At 46.2% G+C, this 6,683-nt stretch overlaps 1 non-coding gene across 1 annotated transcript; it reads right to left on the bottom strand.

Annotated features, from left to right (window-relative positions):
- Positions 1 to 2,548: 2,548 nt before the first annotated feature.
- On the bottom strand, positions 2,549 to 2,620 carry trnah-gug (transfer RNA histidin (anticodon GUG)). The gene has a single exon. It is a non-coding gene; the product is annotated as a tRNA-His (tRNA).
- Positions 2,621 to 6,683: the final 4,063 nt, after the last annotated feature.

Here is a 6,683-nt window from a genome sequence, read left to right as displayed (position 1 = left end):
TTTCCGCAAAAAATATTGCACAGAGAAAGCTGCGGCTGTGGTTATAACAGTTGTGTGTTCCTTAAGTCTTCTCGAAAACGCTCCACTCAACTTTGTATTCGAACCTTGGGCGATAATTAACAATGTTCCATGGTCCTGCTATGTAAAACCAAGCTTCTATACCTTAACTAAATGGAAAGTATTCCTGTGGTTGGAAATTATTCTTACCCCATTTGTCCCATTTCTCTTGATTTTACTGTTCAATGCTCAAACCATCAGGCATATTGTGCAGGCCAATAGAGTGAGGAGGGGACTCCGTGGAAAAAATAACAGTGAGGATCACAATGATCCAGAGGTGGAGAATCGAAGGACGTCCTTCACTGGATACAGCAAAGGCTATGGGCCCCGACAACATCCCAGCTGTCGTGCTGAAGACTTGTGCTCCAGAACTAGCTGCGCCTCCAGCCAAGCTGTTCCATTACAGCTACAACACTGGCATCAACCCGACAATGTGGAAAATTGCCCAGGTATGTCCTGTCCACAAAAAGCAGGACAAATCCAATCTGGCCAATTACCGCCCCATCAGTCTACTCTCAATCATCAGCAAAGTGATGGAAGGTGTCGTCGACAGTGCTTTCAAGCGGCAAGTGATAGACTTCAAGAGGCCACAGACAGGCTGGTGGCACGGGCGGACACTTGGCAGATGAAATTTAAGGCAGAAAAACGTGAAGTGAAACATTTCTTTTGGACGATCGAGGAAAGGAAATATAAAATAGAGGGCTCAACTTTAAAAGGTGGTCTTGGAACAGGGAGAACTGGGGGTCTGTGTGACTAATCGTTGAAGGTGGCAGTGCAGGTTGAGATTGTGTTTAGAAAAGCATACGGGATCCTGGGCTTTATAAATAGACACACAGAGTACAAAAGCAAGGAAGTCATGATGAACTTTAATAATACACTTGGTTTGGCGATAACATGAGTACTGTGTCCAGTTCTGTGCACCGCACTTTAGGAAATATGCGAAGACCTCAGAGAGGGTGCAGAAGAGATTTACTGGAATGATTCCAGGGATGAGGGAATTCAGTTACGTGGATAGACGGGAGAAGCTGGGGTTGCTCTCCTTCGAACAGAGAAGGTTGAGAGGAGATTTGATAGATGTGTTCCAAATCATGAAGGGTCTATTCAGAGTAGATAGAGAGAAACTGTTCCCATTGGCGGAAGGGTTAAGAAGCAGAGTGCACAGATTTAAAGTGTTTGGCAAAAGAACCAGAGGGGACATGAGGAAAAACTATTTTAACGCAGCAAGTGTTTCGGATCTGGAATGCACTGCCCGAGTTGGTGGTGGAGGCAGATTCAATCATGGCCTTAAAAAGAGAACTGGGTAAGTATTTGCAAACAAGAAATTTGCAGGGCGACAGGGAGAAGCAGACTGCGGTGGCGGCGGACTCGGCTGGTTTTGGGGCTAACTGGACTGCTCTTGCATAGAGCCGGCTTGGGCTGGATGGACCAAATGGGATCCTTCCTTGCTGTAACCTGTCTATGATGCTTTGATTCTCCAAGAGCAGGTCAGGGGCTGGGTATACTGCCGCGACTGACTCATCTCCTGGCCCCACAAAGCCTTTCACCATCTACAAGGCACAAGCCAGGGGTGTGACTGAATACTCTCCACTGGATGAGTGCAGTTTGAACAGCACTCAAGAGGGTCGCCTCCATCCAGGACAAAACAGCCCGCTTGATTGGCACCCCATCCACTGCATTAAACATTCACTCCGTCCAACAACGGCGCACCGTGGCTGCAGTGTGTGCCATCTACAGGATGCACTGCAGCAACTTGAAACATAGAAAAATACAAAAACATCAAAAATAGGAGCAGGAGTAGGCCATTGTGCCCATCGATCCTTCTCCGTCATTCAATATGATCATGGCTGATCCTCTATCTCAGTAAGATATTCCCATTCTCTCCCCTTACCCATTGATGCCTTTTGAGTCTAGAAATCTATCTCGCTCCTTCTTAAATGTATTCAGTGACTTGGCCTCCACAGCCTTCTGTGGTAGAGAATTCCACAGGTTCACCACCATCTGACTGAAGAAATTTCTCCTCATCTAAGTCCTAAATGTCATAACCCGTATTCTGAGACTGTGACACCTAGTTCAGGATTCACCAGCCATCGGGAAAATTGTCCCTGCATCCAGCCTGTCGAGCTCTGTCAGAATTTTATCTGCCAAGACTTCTATGAAAGCACCTCCCAGACCCGAGACCTCTACCACCTAGAAGGACAAGGTCAGCAGGCACTTCGCAAAAACACAACCTGCACGCTCCCCTCCAAGTCACATACCATCCCGACTTGGAAATATATCGCCGTTCCTTCATTGTCGCTGGGTCAAAATCCTGGAACTCCCTACCAAACAGCACTGTGGAGAACCTTCACCACACGGACTACAGCGGTTCAAGAATGTGGCTCATCACCACCTTCTCATGAGCAATTCGGGATGGGCAATAAATGCTGGCCTTGCCAGCGATGCCAACATCCTGGGAATGAATTTTAAAAAATGGGAAGAATTTAAAAACGAAAGGGGTCGTGTGGATTTGAACCAAAGACCTCTTGATTCACAATCAAATGCTCTGCCACTGAGCTACACCCCCGCATCTATTGCGCAATTTATTAAAAACAAGGTTCAGTAACTGGCAGTTATAACCATTGATAGGTCCAACGTGAATACAATGTTCATCAGTTGATCTGGGAGACAAATAACTACGGTAATTAGAAATGTTTCATGAATGGAGTGAGTCACACTATTGTGTACAGATGCGATGCACAACCGAACATGGAAAGCCTTGTCACTGAGCTTCAGTGAACACATCCTGACCACAGGATGCGGAACGACAAGCAGCAGCCAAACGACACCTGAATTTCAACCAGAGGTTTCTCCAGCTGCAGCAAAATGCTCTCTCACTGTGCTCTGCCACAGCTCTTTAGATCTTTGCAGTCAACACAAGAAACATCTTGTTCAATGCGCAGTTGCAGAAGATCACGAGATCAGTGCCTTATTTATGTTTACAGAATATTGCATCAATGCAATCAAAAAACATTCAGCAGGCACGAGGCAAAGTGGACAGGAGGAGTTAGTGTCTGAATTGACTGTAACATATGTTAAGTCAATAAATCCAGTGACAAGTCACGGAACGGAAGTGGGTCTTAAACAATGGAAAAGTGTGTAAATTGCAGAATTCACATCCTGACCATGAAATTAGAGGCTTTGTGTGCCTAAAGTGTGAATTGGCCATGAAATGAAAGTTGAAAATGCTGAAAAGCGTCTTTTTCGTCGTCAGAGGCAAGCAGAAAGTGCTGGCGACAGGCTTGTGGCCTTCTTTATCGACCACCATTTTAAACCTAATTATGTTATGATCACGATTGCCTCGATGTTCCCGAAATTTACTTCTATCTGCTCCGTTTCAATTCACATTGGTAAAACCAGTAGTGAGAGGATATAGTTGATCTGAGTGGATATAACAGAACTTAGAGGTTATAATCATTGCAGTGCATGTCTGTAAACGCACGAAGCATGGTAAATAAGGTTGGTGAGCTGAAGGCCGAAAGAACCACATGGGAATTCGATGTTGTCGAGTAACGGAGACCCGGCTCAAAAAAGAGCAGGATTGGGTACTAAATATTCCTGGATACAAGGTGTTCAGAAAAGATAGGAAAGGAAAGAAAGGAGAGGGGGTGGAAGTGTTGATAAAGGAGAATATTGCAGTGCTGGAGGGAGGGGATGTCCTGGAAGGGCGAAGGACAGACTCTATTTGGTTAGAGTTCAGAAATAAACGAAGTGCCATTACACTGCTCTGTGTATTCTATGGGTCACCAACTCGTGGGATGGAGATAGAGGAGAAAATGTGCAGGGAAATCATGGACCAAGTGGAGCAAGTGTCAGTGGGGGAGCATTTAGTGCGCAGCGCCCACATTATCATAAGGTTTAGAATAGCTATGGAAAAGGACACGGCCAACTCTAAAGTAAAAATAATAAACTAGAGGGCACAAATCTAAAAGGGGTACAGGAGTCGAGAGATCTGGGGGTAAATGTGCACAAATCATTGACGGTGGCAGGACAGGTTGAGAAAGTGTTTAAAAAAGCGTACGGTATCCTGGGCTTTATAAATAAAGGCACAGAGTAAAAAAGCAAGGAAGTCATGATGAACCTTCATAAAACATTGGTTCGGCCACAACATGGGTATAGTGTCCAGTTCTGGGCACCGCACCTGAGGAAATATGTAAAGGCCTAAGAGAGGGTGCCGAGGAGATTTAGTAGAATGGTTGCAGAGATGAGTGACTTCAGTTACGTGGAGAGACTGGAGAAGCTGGGGTTGTTCTCCTTGAAACAGAGACGGTTGCGAGGAGATTTGATCGAGGTGTTCAAAATCATGAAGGGTCGAGACAGTGCAGATGGAGAGAAACAGTTCCCATTGGCGGAAAGGTCAAGAACCAGAGGACGTAGATTTAAGGTGATTTGCAAAAGAACCAAAGGTGACATGAGGAAAATTTTTTTAAACGCAGCGAGTGGTTAGGATCTGGAATGCACTGCCCGAGGGGGTGGTGGAGGCAGATTCAATCATGGCCTTCAAAAGGAAACTGGATAAGTATTTGAAAATAATAAATTTGCAGGGCGGGAGAGTGGGACCAACTGAACTGCTCTTACGTAGAGCCGGCACCGGCTCGGGAGACCAAATGGGCTCCATCCGCGCTGTTACATTCCTATGATGCTATGATTCTACAAGAGCAGGTCAGAGGCTGGGTATACTGCCGCGAGTGACTCCTCTCCTGACTCCCCAAAGCTTTTCCACCATCTGCTAGGCACAAGTCAGGGGTGTGACTGAATACTCTCCACTGGATGAGTGCAGCTCCAATAGCACTCAAGAGGCTCGACTCAATCCAGGACAAAACAGCCCGCTTGATTGGCACCCCATCCACTGCATTAAACATTCACTCCCTCCTCCACCGGCGCACCGTGGCTGCAGTATGTACCATCCACAGGATGCAGTGCAGCAACTTGAAACATGGAAACATCAAAAATAGAAGCAGGAGAAGGCCATTCGCCCCTTCGAGCCTGCTCTGCCATTCAATATGATCATGGCTGATCCTCAATCTCAAACCCATATTCCCATTCTCTCCCCGTACCAATTCATGCCTTTTGTGCCGTGAAATCTATCTGGCTCCTTCTTAAATATATTCAGTGACTTGGGCTCCACAGCCTTCTCCTCATCTCAGTCCCAAATGTCCTACCCCGTAACCTGAGATTGTGACCCCTCGTTCTGGATCCCCCAGCCAGGGCAAACATCCTCCCTGCTTCCAGCCTGTGTCGCCCTGCCACAATTTTTAATGTCAAGGCTTCTTCGAAAGCTCCTCCCCAACCCGGGATTTCAACCACCGAGATGGACAAGGTAAGCAGGCACATGGGAACAACACCAACTGCACGCTCCCCTCCAAGTCACATGGCAACCCGACCTGGAATTATATCGCCGTTCTTTCATCGTCGCTGGGTCAAAATCCTGAAACTCCCCACCAAACAGCACTGTGCGAGAAACGTCACCACACGGACTGCAGCGGTTCAAGAAAGTGGCTCATCCCCAACTTGTGATCAGCAATTAGGGATGGGCAATAAATGTTGGCCATGCCAGCGATGCCCAAATTCTTGGAATTAAGTTAAAAAAACATCAGCATTTTAAAATGAGAGGCAGCGTCTGGATTTGAACCAAAAACCGCTTGATCGACAGTCATATGCTCCACCACTGAGTTACCGCCCACAAGTGCTCTGTTTTATCCCACACACAAGGAACTCTTTCAAGGGAATGAGCTGGTTAATGTGATTGAAGTTTCATTGCGGGAACATTTCGGGAACAGTGATCAGATTATCATAAGGTTTAGAATAGCAATGGAAAATGAGAAGGAGCAATCGTGAGTAAAAATTCTTAATTGGAAGAGGGTCAATTTCAATGCGTTGAGAACGGATCCGGCCCGGGTAAATTGGAATCAAAGCTGTCATCAGTCAATGGGCGGCCTTTAAGGAGGAGATCGTTCAGGTCCAGTCCAGGTACATTCCCACGACGGGGAAAGGGAGGCCAAGTTAAGCCAGAACTCCCTGGATGACGAAAGAGATAAAGAGTAAGATGAAGCCGAGAGAGGGCACGTATGACAGATGTCAGGTGGATAATACAAGTGAGAACCAGGCTGAGTACAGAAAGTTCAAAGGTTTGATAAAGTCCCACAAAAGGGGTTATTGTGCAAAATTAAAGCACATGGGATTGGGAGCAATATACCGGCAGGGGTTGAAAATTGGTTGACAGACTGGAAACAGAGAGTCAGAATAAATGGGTCGTTTTCGAGATGGCAGGCAGTGACTCGTGGGGTACCGCAGGCATCAGTGCTTGGGCCCCAGCTATTCACAATATATATCAATGATTTGGATGAGGGAACCGAATGTAATATTTGCAAGTTTTTTGACGACACAAAACGAGGTGGGATTGTAAGTTGTGACGAGGATGCAAAGTCACTTCAATGCGATTTGGACAAGTTGAGTGAGTGGGCAAATACATGGCAGATGCAGTACAATGTGTATAAATGTGAAGTTATCCACTTCGGAAGGAAAAACAGAAAGGCAGAGTATTACTTAAATGGTGATAGATTGGGAAGTGTTGGTGTACAAGGGAGCTG

Source organism: Heptranchias perlo, unplaced genomic scaffold (genome assembly GCF_035084215.1).
Source record: "Heptranchias perlo isolate sHepPer1 unplaced genomic scaffold, sHepPer1.hap1 HAP1_SCAFFOLD_97, whole genome shotgun sequence".
Lineage (NCBI taxonomy): Eukaryota > Metazoa > Chordata > Chondrichthyes > Hexanchiformes > Hexanchidae > Heptranchias > Heptranchias perlo.
This window is presented reverse-complemented; position numbering and strand designations above follow the sequence as displayed.